The sequence below is a fragment of the Chiloscyllium plagiosum genome, unplaced genomic scaffold (assembly GCF_037043375.1).
Source record: "Chiloscyllium plagiosum isolate Xiang-an unplaced genomic scaffold, Cpla_swu_hap1 HiC_scaffold_29, whole genome shotgun sequence".
In the NCBI taxonomy this organism is placed as follows: Eukaryota; Metazoa; Chordata; class Chondrichthyes; order Orectolobiformes; family Hemiscylliidae; genus Chiloscyllium; species Chiloscyllium plagiosum.
In genome coordinates, this window is record NW_028270167.1 from 40,231,539 (window position 1) to 40,253,397 (window position 21,859).

The following is a 21,859-nucleotide window of genomic DNA, read 5'->3' on the forward strand; positions in this document are numbered from 1 at the left end:
GAGTCACAGAGTCATACAGCTTGGCAACAGATCCTTCGGTCCAACTGGTCCATGCTGAGCATAACCCCAAACTAAACTAGCCCCACCTGTTTGCTGCTGGCCCATATCCCTTCAAACCTTTCCTACTCATGTATCTATCCAAATGTCTTTTAAACACTGCAATTGTACCCACTTCCACCACTTCCTCAGGAAGTTATTTCCACACACTAACCACCCATTTGAACAAAATTGCCTCTCATGTCTTTTTGAAATCTCTCTCCTCTTACATTAAAAATGTGCCCGCTAGACTTGAAATCCCCATCCTAGGAAAAGACAGCTACCATTCACTCTACCTATACCTCTTATTATTCTATAACCTTCTATCATGTCACCCCTCAACCTTCAGAAACAAAAACAGAAATTGCTCTAAAAGAAAGAACATAGAATATAGAACACAGAACAGCACAGTACAGCCCCTTCAACCCTCGATGTTGTGCTGACCTTTTATTCTACTCTAAGATCATTGTGCCCTTCATTGTGCTATCATCCATGTGCCTATCCAAGAGTCACTTAAATGCCCCTAACGTAAATAACTTGACTACCACCACTGGTGATACATTCCACGCACCCACCACTCTCTGTGTAAAGAACTAATCTCCCCTAAACCTTCTTCCAATCAGCTTAAAATCATGCCCTTGCATGAGAGCCATTTCTGCCCTGGGAAAAAGTCCCTGGCTATCTACTCTATCTATGTCTCTTATCATCTTATACACCTCTCATCTTTCTTCATTCCAATGAGAAAAGACCAGCTCCCTCAGCCTTTCTTCATAAGACATGCCCCCAGTCCAGGCAGCATCCTGGTAAATCTCCACTGCATCCTCTCTAAAGCTTCCATATCCTTCCTTTAATGAGGTAACCAGAACTGAACACAATATTCCAAGTGTAATCTAGCCAGGGCTTTGTAGAGCTGCAGCATAACCTCGCGGCTCTTAAACTCAATCCCCCTGCTAATGAAAGCCAACACACCTTACACTTTCTTAACACCCTATCAACTTGGGTGGCAACTTTGAGGGATCTATGGACGTGGACCCCAAGATCGCTCTGCTCCTCCATACTGCCAAGAATCCTGCCTTTAACCCTGTACTGTGTATTCAAATTCAAACTTCTAAAATGAATCACTTTATACTTTTCCAGGTTGAACTCCATCTGTCACTTCTCAGCCTAGCTCTGCATCCTGTCAATGTCCCATTGCAACCTACAACAGCCCTTGACACTATCCACAACTCCACCAACCTTTGTGTCTTTGGTAAACTTACTAACCCACAATTCCACTTCCTCATCCGAGTCATTTATAAAAATCACAAAGAGCAGAGGCTCCAGAACAGATCCCTGCAGAGCACCACTGACCACCGAGCTCCAGAACATAGAACATAGAACATTACAGCGCAGTACAAGCCCTTCGGTCCTCTATGTTGCACCGACCTGTGGAAGCCCATCTATCCTACACTATTCCATTTTCATCCACATCTTTATCCAATGATCATTTAAATGCCCTTAATGTTGGCGAGTCTACTACTGTTGCAAGCAGGGCGTTCCACGCCTCTACTACTCTGAGTAAAGAAACTACCTCTGAAATCTGCCCTTTATCTATCATCCCTCAATTTAAAGTGATGTCCCCTCATGCTAGCTATCACCATCCGAGGAAAAAGGTTCTCACTGTCCACCCTATCAAACCCTTTGATTGTCTTATATGTCTCAGTTAAGTTACCTCTCAACCTTCTTCTCTCCAATGAAAACAGCCTCAAGTCCATCAGCCTTTCCTCATAAGACCTTCCCTCCATACCAGACAACATCCTCGTAAATCTCCTCTGAACCCTTTGCAAAGTTTCCACATCCTTCCTATAATGCAGTGACCAGAACTGTACACAATACTCCAAGTGCGACCACACCAGAGTTTTGTACAGCTGCAGCATGACCTCGTAGCTCCAAAACTCAATCCCACCAGCAATAAAAGCTAACACCCTGTACACTGCACATTGTACACCTTCTTAATTGGCAGCATGGTGGCTCAGTGTTGAACAATGCTGCCTCATAGCGCCAGGGACCCAGGTTCAATTCCTGCCTCGGATGACTGGCTGCATGGAGTTTGTACATTAATGAATTGGAGATGAATAGATATGTTGAGGGATTTAAAAGTGAAGGATAGGAAGATTGAAAAGTCAGGGGTGGAAAAGAAACATGAATGCAGGATTGAATTTGGAGGGAATGATACATTATGGGTCAGAAAACGAAAGTATAGACAGTGAAATTTTACTTTGTAGGATATCTAGCCTGTAGAATTGAGTACTGCCAGAAGGAAGTATTGTACAGTAGCATGGGACTATCTGGCTCTAGTTAGAGTCAAATTGAGGTTGTATTGTAAATTCACAGTGAGGTAATTCATAGTGAAATTCTCTAGCCTTGGCCACTCTCCCTTTATTTATGTCTGATCGTGTCGGACTCGGTTGATATTTACTCTGGCAGCACTGTGCACTCTCTGACTGCAAATAAAGGGGTGTGTTTCGAAGATGGAATGATTAGTCAGACAGCTGCTTGCAATAGAAGAATAATATGTAAAGACATCAGAATCCTTCATAGCACAAAATGCCAATGCTTGAAGCAATGTCACTTAGGTTACACAAAATGTTTACAGTCAAAGCAGCAAGGGAGCAAGCCATTGGCAGAGAACACAGAGTAATGAAGGGGAGCGGGAGGGAGCCGAAACCAGAAACAGAGAGAGTAGGCAGGCAAAGTGCCAGCATTAACCAAGTGAGTCAGGGAGGTGATGGTATGAATGGAAAGAGTGAGGAGGGAGGGAAACAATATTAATTGAGTGAGGGAGTATAAGGAGGGAGTGTGACAATATTAACTGAGTGAGTGAGGAAGTGCGACAGTGTGGAGTGATGGAGGGTAATATTGTCAACCAAGGGAGCAAGAGTGACAGTATTAATTGAGTGAGTGAGGGAGAGTGACAATATTAGCTGAAGGGAGGGTGAGTTGGGAGAGTGTTGGACATTTGCAGAGGCTGCAATTTCAATTCTCTTTTTCTCTGTGATGAAGCGTGACTTGCAGAATAACTTTACTTTTGAGAGTTATTCCAGCTGAAGCAGGTGGTTTCATTTCTGTGGCTGTAACTTCTGTTTCATGGCATTTGATCTAATGAGAGCTTAAAATTAATAACATATCCATTGACATAAACAAGTCCTGTCAAGTGCAAGTTGGTTGAATCAGCAATTCCACCTGAGAATGTGTGGGATAACATTTTGAGAGGAAGTGGCTCTAAACGACATTAACATCATTGTCTCAGTAAGCATTGACTATTTGATGATCTGAAACCATGTTCTACTTCAGCACCTTTTCTATACCTTTACAGATAGATATTATTTTGTCAAAGTTGGCCGTTGCTTGTGCCTGTTTGGATTATTTCTTTGTTCCACATCACTGACGCACACTGATGGTATCTATTGTTGACCTGCTCCTGGTGTTGGATTATCACATAGTCTTACAAAATGGATTGGTTCTATTGTTCTCCTTCAGTTAGATTGTCCTTATCATCCCTGGATTTGTCTGTTTCATCCTAGTTTCTACCTCCAGAACAAATTAAGTCATTTCGATTTGCCAACAATTCAACAACTGTCTCTTGTGAATTCTGATGTCAAAATTGCGTTGTTGCAGTTTACTACTGATCTGCAGCAGTCATTAATAAATGATCTACAGATTTCCCTGGATAATAAATTCTTCTAACAAATTATGCTGCTTCAAGAATTGTGTTTGTTCTTACCTTAAAGCAATTATCACAAGCTACCAGACTTTCTTCATAAGTATCTGTGCCTTCTATTATATTCTGGCATTTTGCAAAGTCATCACCTGTAGGCTTTAATGAATACAATTGACTTGGATTTAGTGTTTTACTCTGAATTAAATATTTGAGGTACTTATTCTGCCATTTATTTGTCATGTGGTAATTCTAATTATTTGCAAAGTTTTTATTTTAAATTTGCAGCATTTCAATGCCGTGTGCACTTTGTTAGTTTTTAATCATGTAATATTTGACTATAGTTTTAATCCATAGAACATAGAACATTACAGCACAGTACAGGGTCTTCAGCCCTCGATGTTGCGCCGACCTGTCATACCCATCTGAAGCCCATCTAACCTACACTATTCCATCTACGTCCATATGCTTGTCCAATAACGACTTAAATGTACTTAAAGTTGGCGAATCTATTACCATTGCAGGCAAATCATTCCATACCCTTACTACTCTCTGAGTAAAGAAGCTACCTCTGACATCTGTCCTATATCCACTTGATTTAAAGTCTCTAAGTTTTTAACTTTGCATTGTAGCAACATTGTAAGATATTCTTCTAATAAGGTTTGAATTCTGTTAAATTGCAATAATCTATCTCAACACTGCTTGCTGGGCTGGGGATTGTCTACCTTATTTTCAACCAAAATCATTGTTTCCCAACTTATTCTGGCAAAAAGGTTCTTTTTTTCACATTCTGCAGCCTAGAGAGAGTTTTCCTGCTCATAAGTCCTGCTCATTTGGGCGGCACGGTGGCACAGTGGTTAGCACTGCTGCCTCACAGCGCCAGAGACCCGGGTTCAATTCCCGCCTCAGACGACTGACTGTGTGGAGTTTGCACGTTCTCCCCGTGTCTGTGTGGGTTTCCTCCGGGTGCTCCGGTTTCCTCCCACAGTCCAAAGATGTGCAGGTTAGGTGAATTGGCCATGCTAAATTGCCCATAGTGTTAGGTAAGGGGTAAATGTAGGGGTATGGGTGGGTTGCGCTTTGGCGGGTCGGTGTGGACTTGTTGGGCCGAAGGGCCTGTTTCCACACTGTAAGTAATCTAATCTAATCTAATCTAATCTAATCTAAAAGTCCTCTCATGATTTAATAAAATATTAAATAATTTAATAAACATGCTGAGTTAAGAATAAAAACTAAACCTTTCCACCAAATTAAATTATATGTCTCCCAATCTGAACATAGTCATAAACATCTTCCATGTTACTCTGTCAGATTCTGTTCTTTAAATCTTTCAAATTTCCCCAGTTCTCAATGTTGCAGCCCTGGTATAAATTAATTTAATGACTCTTGATCTTGGTACTGTAGCCCTGTCCCATGGTGGACACTCACAATGGCAGCTATGAGCAGTGCACACATTTTTATCTCCATCCTTCCCAGCCTGGTCTTTTGGGCTATTAGATTTTTTTAAATTTTAGTATTCTCCCTTGACAACAGGGATTTTTAACTTCGTTTGTGGAGCTTAAAAACTTTTGCTTTCTAACTGAACCTCAAATGGGTACAGCCGTACAGATCTTCTTCTCCAATTTCTCTATATTTGCTGAGCATCACTGGTTTTGTTTTTCTCTTATGAGTCCACACTGACTTTCCTGTACCTCTTACCAGCTATGAGATGAAGGTTTGATGTGGAATGCTGCATTTGCCTTGCTGTTCCTTCCACAGGTTCTACTGTCTGTGTCCACATGGACAGCTGCTTGGCTGACTGCGTATTCTTAAAACAATAATGAATTTAGAACAACAAACTCTGAAAATAATTTTCCCTGGGTTGAAGTGTTCACTGCTGTTAACTTTAGGTATTTAAACAACAACTGATCACTATGTTGTATATTTAGGGTGCCAACCACTGGCAATGTGTGGTTGGGGTAAAAGATTGGCAACAATCCTCCTTTTCATATAAATAGCTTATTCAGTCAAAGAATCTGTTTGGTTAACAGTAGTAAAGGGTGAAACTACTAAGAAATTTTAACAAGAAAGTACTGTTGGCTTAACAACAAACACATAGCAAAGATACAAGATACATTGGTAACTGGTTAGTTAGTCAATTATTAAGACTATGAGACACAGAGGATGCTACATCTGGCCCAATTGGGATCCTGAACTGGGCCCATCCATTCTCTATCAAAGACCATATGATATGATCATATTGGGTGGAACTCAATGTGGTCTCCAACATTGACCCTTTCAGAACCTTATACAACAGAGGGTGACAATATTAACTGATAAACTGGCTGAGGGCAGGGAAGGAGACAGAGAGACAGCATTTCCTGGAGGACTGAGGGATTGTGACAACATTAACTGAACACCTGAAGGGTGGCAGTGAAAGAATCAAACATGAGGAGAATGGGTAAGTCTTCACTCAGATCACCACAACCTTTTGTATATCTGAGGATAAAAGCACAGTTTATGTAAACTAACCTTAATCTAATTTTTGTTGCCCTGGGGTACATTACTATGAACACAAGTTGCAATTTTTCCAAGACTAATATATCCTTTCTGTGCCCAGAACTGTGCACAGTAATCTGGATGTGATCTTATCAGAGTATCCATCTACATAGCTATAGGAAATCATCTTCCTTTTTCATATGCTGACCTTTTAGGATAGGCTGTTTGCAAGTAAGATTCCATGGCCTGGCATGATGGGAAGTTCCATCCAAACCAGGGGCAGGTTATACAGAAGGAGACTAACTTCCAGATGCTGATCTCTTCTTGGAAATGGCAAAAATCTCCTACAAGAAAGCACTGAAACACCACCCTACCTTCCACATATATGTTCGCTCTCTCTCACACACAAACACAAACACACACAGTCACGCTCACACATATACTCTCCCACACATACACTGTCTCATAGACACACAGCACACAAACATATATACAACACACACACAAATACTCACACACAACACACTTACATATGCACACACGTAGACACACATGCACTCTCACACACATCCAAGCACACATATATACATGCATGTATGCACATGCACATATACACACACTCGTACATACATACACACTCATGCCCACGCGCACATGCACACACACTCACCACTCACACATACGGGCGTGCGCTCATGTACACACACACACACACACATATCCTAATCTGTTTCAGGAGCTGTCTGCCCTATTTATGAGCATTTAGGGGTGGTACAGTGGCTCAGTGGTTAGCACTGCTGCCTCACAGCGCCGGGGTCCCAGGTTCGAATCCAGCCTCAGGAGACTGTCTGTGTAGAGTTTGCACATTCTCCCCATGTCTGTGTGGGTTTCCTCCAGGTGATCCGCTTTATCCCGCAATCCAAAGGTGTGCAGGTTAACTGAATTGACCATGCTAAATTGCCCATAGTGTTCAGGAATGTGTAGGTTAGTTGCATTAGTTAGGGGTAAATGTCGAGTAATAGGGTCTGGGTGGGGTACTCGTCGGAGGGTCGATGTGGACTTGTTGGGCCAAATGGCCTGTTTCCACACTGTAGGGATTCTATGATTTCTAACTGTCAGAAACAAATTAGTCAGCAGGGCACACTAACCAGGAAGAAGTTCAATGCACAGCTCTCTCTCAGCAGGCAGGCAGAGGGAAAGCTGCCAGCTGGGTGCCAAGGTACACCAATTATCCTCTGTACTTGGGAGATTTCACACTGTGGCAGAACACTAGCACTGCCTTTGATCCCAGAGGAAATGGACTAGTTTCTCTGTAACTTGGCAGAAAAAAAACATGGATGGGTCAAAGTGACCAAGTGGTAATGCAGCAGGAGATTGTATTCCACATACTAATGCGCTACGCAGTGGACCAAGTTACACACACGCCATATATGTTGCCAGAAATCTCTGGGGAGTGTTATTAAAGAGTTACAAACACCTGGCTCAGTTGATTAAAAACAGATTGCATAAAGAAGGAGTAGTTGACACTGAGTGGAGGTGGAGATGAAATCCATTGTTGGATTATTTCATACCCAAAACCTCGAGCTGAAAAACCAACATGGCATTGCTGGGGAAGCCTGATTGGCAAAGTAGCATGAGCTGGAGGCCAAGATACTCACTTGACGAAGGAACTGACCAGGAGTGACCCAAGTGCTCCAGGAGTTGAGCACTGGTTATGAACAAACTGCAGCGAGAAAATATAAGAACACCAGCTCATTATCAGAATGAAGAGTCCTCGAATCACTTGTTGTCAGAGTCCTCCACTAAAATGTCCGGTTGGAATTCACGTTCTTGAATGTTGAATAAAGAGTTACCTTGAAAAGACTTGTGGTTCCAGCGACCTCTGTAAAGTACTATAGAGCAACCAACCATTCCCAAGCTGAATGCCATGATAGCAGATGGTGTGAGTGAGTAAGAGACCCAGCAAGGGCCAGAGAGCACAGTGGGATATTCAAAAGAAACAACAGAACAACTGAGAAGTAGCTGCAGCCGCAGAGCTACTGACAACAGAACAATACGGGAAGCAAACTTTGACAAGGGGAAACCATGGAACAGATCAGACCACAATCGGAAACAGGACTGGAGGGGGATCAATATCTTGGCTCCCAGGTTTGCTAGTGCTGCAAGGGAGGGTTTAAACTAGATTGGCAGGAGGATGGCGGGGGGGGGGGTGGTGGTGTTGTGGAGGGAGGAGCAGGGAGACAAGTGGGAGGCTTGACGGAGCTACAGTCATCAGAAATAGGAGGTTGAAGAGAGGCAGGTCAGGCTGGAAATGACAGGAAGCAAGGAGTGCCTGTTGGATTAAATTTCATCAATTTCAATGCAAGAGGGCTGACGGGTAAGGGTGATGAACTCAGGGCATGGATAGATATGTGGAACTGGGATATTACAGTGAAGTCGGAGATGGCACAGGGCAGGGTTACACTAGGCACACGGACACACAAGATGGCCGCTGAGCCATAAGTTGGCCACTTGTCATACAAGATGGCTGCCGGGCCACAATACAGAGAGAGATAGCAGAGCAACCACAGATACTGCCTGGGGCCACCAGAATGCTAGCACAATGCACTCACAACCTAGTTGATTAGTTTAAGGTGGGTGGGGGAAGAGTATACACATGTGTAGCGTATACTGCCCGCCAAAGTGTCTGGGTCCAGCTATCACCTTAGATAGAAATGCTAACAGCTTAATACGGAGTCAATACAAAGTGCTAATAGCCAGGGCTGCAGTAATCTTACTTCTCAGGAAGAGTGATCAGTGCCCATTACTACAGCAATGGACTTCCACACAGGCATTCAAATTAACAATGGCTGCGCTGAAACTAACAATGACCGCGTTGAAATTAACAAAGGCTGCACTGGAACTGAAAATGACTGCACCGAAACTATCAACGATTCTGCAATGTTTACAATAAACAAACTATGTTACAAAGACAATAACCTCATCACTGACCTATTGTATTACAAAATGTATAAAAGTATCTTGATATGTGCCCTGGGTTGAGAGAAGACTTGCAACTGACCACTGTGCTGTTGGTGTATTTCTCTCCCCGGAGCTCCGATATTTCCTTGTACAATAAACTCTGTTGTTCAACCCTGACTCTGACGCTGAGGCTGGTGATTTTCCCCACAACAATAGCCATTACAGAAAAATGGCTAAGGAAGGGTCAGGACTGGCAGCTTAATGTGCCAAGGTACAGGTGCTTTAGGCAGGACAGAGGTGATAGAAGGAGGGGAGGGGGAATTGCATTTTCATTAAGGTGAGTATCACAGCAGTAAGCAGAGATGGGATAACTGAAGGATCCTCCAGTGAGACTTTGTGGGTGGAGCTGAGAAATAAGAAGGGGATGGTGATATTTTTGGGGTTGTACTATAGGCCCCCAAATAGTCAACAGGAATTAGAGGAGCAAACATGAGGAGAGACTGGGGAGACTTGCTGGAGGAAAAAGATTGTCACGGCAGGGGATTTTAATTTTCCAACATCGACTGGGACAGCCATAGCATGACGGGTTTAATTTGTTTAATGTGTTCAGGAAAGTTTCCTCAAGCAGTGTATAGAAGGTCCTACACGGAAAAGGGCAAAACATGACCTAATCTTGGGTAACAGTGCAGGGCAGGTGACAGAGGTGACAATGGGGGAGCACATTGGAACCGGACCACAGTTCTATTAATTTTAAAATAATTATCGGGAAGGACAAGTTCTAAACTGGGGCAAGGAGAATTTTGATAGGATTACACAGGAGCTTGCAGGGGTTGGTTGGAGCAGCTTGTTTGCTGGCAAAGGGACCTCTGGCAAATGGGAGGCCTTTAAAAGTGAGATAGCAAGAGTTCAAGGTCCAGCTGTTTCTGTGAGGGTGAGGGGCAAGGTTGACAGGAAGAGGAAATCCTGGATGACAAGAGATATTGAGGCTTTGATCAGAAAAAGAAGGAGGTTCTGTGGCTGAAATCAAGACTCCGGAACAGTATGTTGCCCGGCAGGTGCACAGGTCAGGGGTGTCTCAGATCAACTGCAGGACATTCTGAAAGGGGAGAGTGAACAGCCAGTTGTCATGGTGCATAGAGCCACCAATGTTATAGGTTAAAGAAAATGGCTGAGGTCTAAGGGGAGAACTTAGGGAGTTAGGAGCCAAGTTAAAATGTAGGACCTCAGAGATAGTAATCTCAGAATTGCTACCAGTGCCACATGCTAGTCAGAGTAGAAATGAAAGAATAGACAGGATGAATGCATGACTTGAGGGAGGGGTTCAGATTTTTGGGAAATTGGGACCGGTTCTGGTGGAGGTGGGACTATTATAAACTGGACAGTCTACACATGGGCTAGACAGGAACCAATGCCCTTCGGGATGCTTTTGCTAATGCTGTTGCAGAGGATTTAAACTAAAGTGGAATGGGAACCAAATGAGAAGGTAAGGTAGTAACTAAAGGCTGTAAGAAGCTAGATAATGCAGTCATTGTGACTAAGGGGAAAAGTAGGCAGGGAGCAAATGATAAACACAAAAGGACTGGTGGGTCTGAGGTGCATTTGTTTTAATGCGAGAAGTGTAGTAGGTAAGGCAGGTGAACTTAGGGCTTGGATTAGTACCTGGATTAGCACCTGGGAATATGATGTTATTGCTGTTACTGAGACTTGGTTGAGGGAAGAGCATGATTGGCAACTAAATACCCTAGGATATGGATGCTTCAGGCGGGGTAGAGAGGGAGGTAAAAGGGTTGGAGGAGTTGCATTGCTGGTCAGAGAGGATGTCACAGCTGTGCTGAAGGAGAGCACTATGGAGGACTCGAGCAGTAAGGCAGTATGGGCAGAGCTCAGAAATAGGAAGGGTGTAGTAGCAATGTTGGGGCTGTACTACAGGCCTCCCAACAGAGAGTGTGGGATGGAGGTACAAATATGTAACCAGATTATGGAAAGATGTAGGAGCAACAGAGTGGTGGTGATAGGAGATTTTAATTTGGTTAGATTCCCTGCAGTGTGGAAACAGGCCATTTGGCCCAAAAACTCCACACCAACCCTCTGAAGAGTAACCCAACCAGACCCATTCCCCTCTGATTAATGCACCTAGAACTATGGGAAATTTAGTATGGCCAATTCACTTGACCTGTACCTCTTTGGATTGTGGGAGGAAACCCACACAGACACGGGGAGAATGTGCAAACTCCACACAGTCACCCAAGGCTGGAATTGAACCCCGGTCCCTATCACTGTGAGGCAGTAGTGGTAACCACTGAGCCACCAGGCCACCCCAGCATTTTCCCACCATTGACTGGGATTCACTTAGTGTTAGAGGTCTAGATGGAGCAGAATTTGTAAGGAGTATCCAGGAGGGTTTTATTATAAATAGTTCAAATCGTGAAGGGACCTGATGTTGGGAAATGAACCCAACCAGATGGTTAAAGTTTCAGTGGGGGATAACTTTGGGAATAGCGATCACAATTCCGTAAAATTTAGAATACTCTTAGACTAAAGACAAGAGTGGTTCTAAAGGAAGAGTGCTAAATTGGCAGAAGGCCAACGATTCCAAAATTTTGCAGGAGCTGGGGAATGTAAATTGGGAGCAGCTGTTTGAAGGTAAATCCACATTTGATATGTGGGAGACTTTTAAAGAGAGGTTGATTAGAGTGCAGGAGAGACATGTTCTTGTGAAAATGAGGGACAGAAATGGCAAGACTGGGGAACCATAGCTGACAGGTGAAATTGTAAGACTAGCTAAGAGGAAAGCTGAAGCATACATAAGGTCTAGGTGACTGAAGACAGACAAAGCTTTGGAAGAATATTGGGAATGTAGGACCAATCTGAAACAAGGAATTAAGAGGGCTAAAAGGGGTCATGAAATCTTTTTAGCAAAAGGGATTAAGGAAAATCCCAAAACCTTTTATTCATATATAAGCAGCAAGAGAGTAACTAGAGAAAGGGTTGGTCAACTCAAGGACAAGGGAGGAAAATTATGCTTGGAGACAGAGAAAATGGATAGATTCTTAATGAGTACTTTGCATCGATATTCACTGAGGAGAGGGACATGATGGATGTTGAGGTTAGGGATAGATGTTTGATTATTCTAGGTCAAGTCGGCATATAAGGAGGAAGGTGGTGTTGGGTATTCTGAAAGGTATTAAGGTGGACAAGTCCCCAGGTCTGATGGGAGCTATCCTAGGTTACTGAGGGAAGTGAGAGAGAAAATACCTGAGGCCTTAACAGGTATCTTTGCAGCATCCATGAACATGAGTGATGTGCTGGAGAACTGGAGAATTGTTAAAGTAGTCCCTTGTTTAAGAAGGGTAACAGGGATAATCCAGGTGATTATATACTGGTGAACCTGATGTCAGTGGTGGAGAAGCTGGTGGAGAAGAAACTGAGGGATCAGATAGAGTCATAGAGATGTACAGCATGGAAACAGACCCTTCAGTCCAACCCGTCCATGCCGACCAGATATCCCAACTCAATCCAGTCCCACCTGCCAGCACCCAGCCCGTATGCCTCCAAACCCTTCCTATTCATATACCACCCAGATGCCTTTTAAATGTTGCAATTGTACTAGACTCCACCACTTCCTCTGGCAGCTCATTCCATACACGTACCACCCTCTGTGAAAACGTTGCCCCTTAGGTCTCTTTTATATCTTTCCCCTCTCACCCTAAACCTATGCCCTCTAGTTCATGGCTTCCCGATCCCAGGAAAAACACTTTGTCTATTTATCCTATCCATGCCCCTCATAATTTTGTAAACCTCTATAAGGTCACCCCTCAACCCCTTATGCTCCAGGGAAAACAGCCCCAGCCTGTTCAGCCTCTCCCTATAGCTCAAATCCTCCAACCCTGGCAACATCTGTGTTCATCTTTTCTGAACCCTTTCAAGTTTCACAACATCTTTCCGATAGGAAGGAGACCAGGATTGCATGCAATATTCCAACAGTGGCCTAACCAATGTCCTGTACAGCAGCAATATGTCCTCCTAACTCCTGTACTCAATACTCTGACCAATAAAAGAAAGCAAACCAAATGCCATCTTCACTATCCTATCTACCTGCGACTCCACTTTTAAGGAGCTATGAACCTGCACTCCAAGGTCTCTGTTCAGCAACACTCCCCAGGACCTTACCATTAAGTGTATAAATCCTGCTAAGATTTGCTCTCCCAAAATGCAGCGCCTTGCATTTATCTGAATTAAACTCCATCTGCCGCTTCTCAGCCCATTGGCCTACCTGGTCAAGATCCTGTTGTAATCTGAGGTAACTTTCTTCGCTGTCCACTACACCTCCAATTTTGGTGTCATCTGCAAACTTACTAACTGTACCTCTAACACTCATATCCAAATCATTTATGTAAATGACAAAAAGTAGAGGACCTAGCACCGATCCTTGTGGCACACCACTGGTCACAGGCCTCCAGTCTGAAAAAGAACTCTCCGCCATCAGTCTCTGTCTTCTACTTTTGAACCAGTTCTGTGTCCAAATGGTAAGTTCTCCCTGTATTCCATGAGATCTAACTTTGCTAACCAGTCTCCCATGGGGAACCTTGTCGAAAGCCTTACTGAAGTCCATATAGATCACATCTATCGCTCTGCCCTCATGAATCCTCCTTGTTACTTCTTCAAAAAGCTCAATCAAGTTTGTGAGATATGATTTCCCACACACAAAGCCATGTTGACTATCCCTAATCAGTCTTTGCATTTCCAAATACATGAACATCCTGTTCCTCAGGATTCCCTCCAACAACTTGCCCACCACTGAGGTCAGGCTCACCGGTCTATAGTTCCATGGCTTGTCTTTACCACCCTTCTTAAACAGTGGCACCACGTAAGCCAACCTCCAGTCTTCTGGCACCTCACCTTAGATCTATTCTCGTTTGGAAGAAAATGAGCTAATCAGTGATAGGTAACATAGTTTTGTGCAGGGAAAGTTATGTCTCACTAGCTTAATAGAATTTTTTGAGGAAGTGACAAAGTTGATTGATGAGGGAAGGGCTGTAGATGTTATATACATGGACTTCAGTAAGAAGTTTGATAAGGTTCTCCAAGGTAGGCTGATAGTGAAATTGAAGTCACATGGGGTTCAGGGTGTACTAGCTGAATGGTTGGAGAACTGGCTGGGCAGCAGAATGCAGGGAGTAGTAGTGGAAGGGAGTTTCTCAAAATGGAGACCTGTGACCAGTGGTGTTCCACAGGGACTGTGTTAGGACCACTGTTGTTTGTGATAAGCATAAATGATCTGAAGGAAGGTATAGACGGTCTGATTAGCAAGTTTGCAGATGACACTAAGATTAGATTAGATTAGATTACTTACAGTGTGGAAACAGGCCCTTCGGCCCAACAAGTCCACACCGACCCGCCGAAGCACAACCCACCCATACCCCTACATTTACCCCTTAACTAACACTACGGACAATTTAGCATGTCCAATTCACCTGACCTGCACATCTTTGGACTGTGGGAGGAAACCGGAGCACCCGGAGGAAACCCACGCAGACACGGGAAGAACGTGCAAACTCCACACAGTCAGTCTGCCTGAGGCGGGAACTGAACCCGGGTCTCTGGCGCTGTGAGGCAGCAGTGCTAACCACTGTGCCACCGTGCCGCCCAGAGTAGCAGATAATGAAGGGGACTGTCAGAGAATACAGCAGAATATAGATAGATTGGAGAGTTGGGCAGAGAAAAGGCAGATGGAGTTCAATCCGGGCAAATATGATGCATTTTGACAGATCCAGTTGAAAAGCCACCTATGCAGTAAATAGGAAAGTTCTGGGGAAAATTGATGTGCAGATAGATCTGGGTGTTCAGGTTCATTTTTCCCTGCAGGTGGCAACGCAGGTCAATAGAGTGGTCAAGAGGCATACGGCATGCATTCCTTCATTGAGCAGGGTATTGAGTACAAGAGTTGGCAGGTCATCTTACAGTGTATAAGACTTTGGTTTCACCACATTTGGAATACTGTGTACAGTTCTGGTTGCCACATTACCAAAAAAGTGTAGATGCTTTGGAGACGGTGCAGAGGAGGTTCACAAGAATGTTGCCTGGTATGGAGGGTGCAAGCTATGAAGAGAGGTTGAGTAGATTAGAATTATTTTCATTAGAAAGACAGAGTTTGAGGGGAGGACCTGATTGTGGTCTATAAAATCATGAGCGGTATAGACAGGGTGGATAGCAAGAAGCTTTTTTCCAGAGTGGGGGACTCAATTACTAGGGGTCACAAGTTCAAGGTGAGAGGGAATAATTTTAAGGGAAATATGTGTGGAAAGTTCTTCACACGGAGGATAGTGGGTACCTGAAACATGTTGCCATTGGAGGTGGTAGAGGCAGGCATGATCGCATCTCATTTAAGATGTATCTAGACAGATACATGAATGGGCAGGGGGCAGAGGGATACAAATCCTTAGAAAGTGGTGACAGGTTTAGATAGAGGATCCGGATTGGTGCAGGCTTGGAGGGCTGAAGGGCCTGTTTTTGTCCTGTAATTTTCGTTGTTCTTTGGTCCTTAACGTACGGCTCAGGTACAGGAAGCTGGGATCAAGGGAATCCCCAGAGGTATAAAGGGGATTCAGGAGTTTATTGAAGGAGGAAATCAGGAGGGCAAAAAGGGGGCACGAAATGGCCTTGACTGAGAAGATTAGGGTGAATCCAAAGAGGTTCTTTAAGTATATTAAAGGAAAAAGAATATCTGGAGAGAGAATAGGGCCCCTCAAGGACCAAAATGGACATGTACGGGTAGAACTGCAGGAGATGGGTGAGATCTCAATGAATATTTCTCCTCTGTGTTTACTGTGGAGAAAGACATGAAGACTGGGGAACTTGGGGAGGTTATTGGTGATACCTTGAGGACAGTCCATATCACAACAGAGGAGGTGTTGGATGTATTAGAATGTATGAAGGTGGATAAATCTCCTCGCCCTGACCAGGTATATCCAAGAACACTGCTAGAGAAGAAATTATGGGGCCCTGGCTGATATTTTTGCATCATCATTAGCCATGGGTGAGGTCTTGGAAGTTTAGACGGTAGTGAATTTTGTGTCACTATTCAAGAAAGGTTGCAAAGAAAAGCCCAGAAACTAGAAACCAGTAAGCTTAAAATCTGTGGTGTGTAAGTTACTTGAGAAGATTCTGAGGGATAAGATATAAATGCATTTGGAAAGACAGGGTTTGATTAGGAAAAGTGTAGTGCATGAAAGATCATGACCCATAAATTTATTAAAGTTCTTTGATGACGTGACTAGGAAGATTGACAGGGGCAGGGCGGTAGACGTAGTCTATATTGATTTCAGTAAGACCTTTGATAAGTGCTACAAGGGAGGCTTTAAGCTAGTTTGGCAGGGTGCGGGATCATCAACAAGAGGGAAGTAAGTACGAAGCTGGAAGGAGACACGGTAATCATATGATTGGCTGCTCTGGAATGTTAGATTGCATAGAATCCAGGGAGAGCGAGCAAATTGGATACACAATAGGCTTGATGGTAGGAAGCAGAGGGTAATAGGGGAAGGATGCTTGTCAGACAGGAGGCCTGTGGCTAGAGGAGTGCCTCAGGGGTCAGTGCTGGGCCCATTACTGTTTGTAATCTATATCAATGATTTGGATGAGAATGTTCAAGGCATGATGAGTAAATTTGCAGGTAAAAACAATGACTGCAGATGCTGGAAACAAGATCTGGATTAGTGGTGCTGGAAGAGCACAGCAGTTCAGGCAGCATCCAAGGAGCTTCGAAATCGATGTTTCGGGCAAAAGCCCTTCATCAGGAATAAAGGCAGTGAGCCTGAAGTGTGGAGAGATAAGCTAGAAGGGGAGGGGATGAAGGTGATAGGTCAGGGAGGAGAGGGTGGAGTGGATAGGTGGAAAAGGAGCTAGGCAGGTAGGACAAGTCTGGACAAGTCATGGGGACAGTGCTGAGCTGGAAGTTTGGAACTAGGGTGAGGTGGGGGAAGGGGAAATGAGGAAACTGTTGAAGTCCACATTGATGGCCTGGGGTTGAAGTGTTCCGAGGCGGAAGATGAGACGTTCTTCCTCCAGGCGTCTGGTGGTGAGGGAGCGGCAGTGAAGGACGCCCAGGACCTCCATGTCCTCGGCAGAGTGGGAGGGGGAGTTGAAATGTTGGGCCACGGGGCAGTGTGGTTGATTGGTGTGGGTGTCCTGGAGATGTTCCCTAAAGCCCTCTGCTAGGAGGTGCCCAGTCTCCCCAATGTAGCGGAGACCGCATCGGGAGCAACGGATACAATAAATGATATTAGTGGATGTGCAGGTAAAACTTTGATGGATGTGGAAGGCTCCTTTAGGGCCTTGGATAGAGGTGAGGGAGGAGGTGTGGGCGCTGGTTTTACAGTTCCTGCGGTGGCAGGGGAAAGTGCCAGTATGGTAGGGTGGGTTAGGGGGGCGTGGACCTGACCAGGTAGTCACGGAGGGAACGGTCGTTGCAGAAGGCAGAAAGGGGTGGGGGGGAAAATATATTCCTGGTGGTGGGGTCTGTTTGGAGGTGGCGGAAATGTCGGCGGATGATTTGGTTTATGCGAAGGTTGGTCGGGTGGAAGGTGAGCACCAGGGGCGTTCTGTCCTTGTTACGGTTGGAGGGGTGGGGTCTGAGGGCGGAGGTGCGGGATGTGGACGAGATGCATTGGAGGGCATGTTTAACCACATGGGAAGGGAAATTTCGGTCTCTAAAGAAGGAGGCCATCTGGTGTGTTCTGTGGTGGTGGAACTGGTCCTCCTGGGAGCAGATACGGCAGAGGCGGAGAAATTGGGAATACGGGATGGCATTTTTGCAAGAGGTAGGGTGGGAAGAGGTGTAATCCAAGTAGCTGTGGGAGTTGGTGGGTTTGTAAAAAATGTCAGTGTCAAGTCATTCGTCACTAATGGAGATGGAGAGGTCCAGGAAGGGGAGGGAGGTGTCAGAGATGGTCCAGGTAAATTTAAGGTCAGGGTGGAATGTGTTGGTGAAGTTGATGAATTGCTCAACCTCCTCACGGGAGCACGAGGTGGCGCCAATGCAGTCATCAATGTAGCGGAGGAAGAGGTGGGGTGTGGTGCCGGTGTAATTACGGAAGATCAACTGCTCTACGTAGCCAACAAAGAGACAGGCATAGCTGAGGCCCATACGTGTGCCAATGGCTACCCCTTTGGTCTGGTGAGTTTGCAGATGAGACTAAAAGAGGCAGTATTGTGGACAGTAAGGAAGATTATCAGAAATTTGCAGCAGGACCTTGATCACAAAAGAGTGCAGAAGAAAGTTACAAGGATGTTGCCAGGACTCAGCAGTCTGAGGAATAGGGAGAAGTTTGACAAGCTGGGACTTTGTTCTTTAGATCACACAAGGCTGAGGGGGCTCTTATAGAAGTCTACAAGATCATCTCATCAGAAACTTGAGCTCATTATGATGCTGATGCATCACCAATTGGGCTAGCAGGCAGTGTCTTTCGAAATCCAAGACAGTGCAGAAACGGGATGGGTTTATTATGTTTACAGAAAGTCGACAATGGAATACTGTGATTGAAGAAGAAATACTTGCAACTCATGGGCATGTCAAAAATCTTCTGATTTAATCCTAGAGTTGCAACGTCGATAGAAATAGATCATAATCCATTTGTAATGCTGATGATAATGAAATAAATTGCAAAAACGTCACCAAGGATATAAAGATTCTGATTAAGGTGAATGAGATGCCACATTTGAACAGGATACATTCAGAGTAAGTTTAAAATCATAACAGACAAATCATCACAAATTTCAATGGAATAACAAGAGCATCAGGACAACAACTTTACTGAGGAGACAGAAGTCTACATACCCTGGTCTACAATAGTAAGAAAACATGAGGAAACTGGACAAGCTCAGAAATAACAAGTGAAGAGTCGACATTCATTCATTCAATAAGCAATATGTGGCTCCAGTGAGGGCTACAGTGAAAGGTAGCTTGGAGAATAAGAGAAGATGATGAGACAGGATTGTTTTACTATCAATGAGAAGACAACCATTATAAAGATGGAGAACTAGCCACATACCCAGGAAGAGGATGTGAACAATCAGCTGACTTTCTTTGACAACTGAAACATTGATTTACAGGCTGCAAGTGAAAATAGATTCTCGAAGATCGCTAAAGGATTTATGAACAGGATTGGGAAGATTGGTGCAACTGACAAAAAAAAAGGCATCCCTGGGAAAGAGAGATTTTGGACAGAAATGTGGAAGACGTAAATATGGTGTAAAAGCAATGATCCAGGAGGAGAAACAGAGTAGAGATTTAAATTTTATTGTGACGTACTCAAATACAGAAGCACAGGAGTACTGTGAAAAGTTTTCAATGACGCCACACATGGCACCATCTTCGGTACAAGTACCTAGGTACAAAAATGTAAATGTAAAAGTTAATGCTCAAATATATACAGACTGGATCATGCCAGTAGTAAAGATGGTGAGACACTGCAGAGAGATCCAACAATGTGGACTTCATGCTAGGTTTAAGTTTGTAAATAGTTGATGGAATGTTGCCCAAAGCCACCAAAAGCCAAAGTTGCAAACACATATTTGTGATGGTTTCATCGCCCATTTGGAATGCAGAGTAAGTGTATTTAGGCTTCAAATGCTGAATGAAGGTGATTTGCCCCATGTCACTGTTAAGTGTAAATCTAACATTGCCATCTCAATGATGCTCACATGAGCAGCAGTGAATTAAAAAAAAAAAAGAGGTAATTGCTGGCCAATAATGACCCACTGATTGTGAAACTTCCAAAGGGGCTGTGCTGGGAGAGGAACCTCACTTCACCATCTGCCGTGTGAGTGTAATGATGGTCAGGACTGAATGTAATGGGAACTTTCAGGATCAATGTGGCTCTGGGATGGGAAGGTGGTCAGAGTGGAGCTGACGCCCCCTTTTAATGGAATGTGCTGGTCCCTCAGCCAGAATGGTACCTTCACCAAGTTGGTCACATCCTTTGAGCAGGGCCATGACGGAGCAGTCGATGGAGCTGCTGAAGATATGGTCCCAATGCTTGGACCGGTCTGGGGTGGGGGGGAGGGGGGGGAAGGGAGGTGGGTGTCCTCCATACAGTCTGGGCAGAGTGTGCTGCATCGTCCTGGTGTGCTGTGCCCTACACAATCGGAGCAGGCAATGAGCTGATGTAATGGACACGGAGTCATTTTCCAAGGAGGTGGAGGATGGGAACATGGAGGAGGAGGAGGAGGGAGCTCTCTGTGGTGTAAAATTATGTCCCAATACATGTGTGAATCATAATGTAACACATGTATTGGGCCAAGAAACGGTTAAAAATTATGTCCCAATACATGTGTGAATCTAACCGGAATGGAGGTGTTGCTTAGTCCCGTGTGAATCTTATTACACACCTCCCCGTGTGAATCTTCTTATCTGTATGTAACCAGAATGGAATGTGTTTTTTAGCCTTGCTCTGCTGTTCACATGAATGTTTATATCTGGAAAAGAGTATATCAGCTGGAAAAGTCTCCAGTTCGGTGAGTCTGCTCCGGGGTTACGTTTAACCGCCGAGCGTGGGTTGTTGGCAACCGCTCTACGAGAACTGACGGCTCCCAGTTCCGGTAACATGTAGAGTGAGTATAAGCCAGACCCGTTGTAAGTATGAGACCTGGTTGTGGCGACGCTGCGGGGAATAAAATGCTCATATTCTAGCAGACTCGCCTCTTGGTCGTTTGTTCTGTGTCAGACTACTCTCCTACGAACCTGACCTTGAGAATTTTTTAAAACACTCTCCCTGTCCATGACAGAGCTCAGCTGTGCCGGGTGCTACAAAGCAGGCAGGAGCTGACTGAGGCCCATTTCCGGTTGCTGAGATCTAGGTACAGCAGACCATCATGTGGGTCAGTGGTGAAGGAGTGCCGCACTGTCAGAGGGTCAGTGCTGAGGGAGTGCCGCACTGTCACTGGGTCAGTGCTGAGAGAGTGCCGCACTGTCAGAGGGTCAGTGGTGAAGGAGTTCCACGCTGTTGGAGGTTCAATATCAAGGGTGAATGCTAAGGGTGTTCCACACGGTCAGAGAATCAATGGTGATGGGGTGCTGCACTGTCTGAAGGTCAGTGCTGAAGGAATGCCGCATTGTGAGAGAATCAGTACTGAGGGAGTGCCACAAGAGGGTCAGTGCTGAGAGAGAGCCATACTGTTAGGAGGTCAGTGCTGATGGAGTACCACAATGTCGGAGGATCAGTGCTGAGAGAGCACCACACTGTCAAACACGTCCAGAAATCCAAGCCACTCTCCCCAAAGTCAAAGATATTTCGGAAATGGCTGCCAGACTACTCGATCTCTTGGCATCATAGTAGCCCACAAACCCACCAACACTCTAAAACAGCAGTCAATGAACTTGAAAGACCTTATACAGTCAACAAGCAAAACTAATGTCATTTACAAAACACCATGCAAGGACTGTAACAAACACTACATTGGACAAACAAGCAGAAAACTAGCCACCAGGATACATGAGCATCAGTTGGCCACAAAAAGACATGACCCTCTCTCACTAATATCCTTACATACAGGCGAGGAAGGACACCACTTCAACTGGGACAACACATCCACCCTAAGACAAGCCAAACAGAGACATGCACGAGAATTCCTAGAAGCATGACAATCCAACCGGAACTGTCTCAACAAACAGATTGACTTGGATCCCATTTA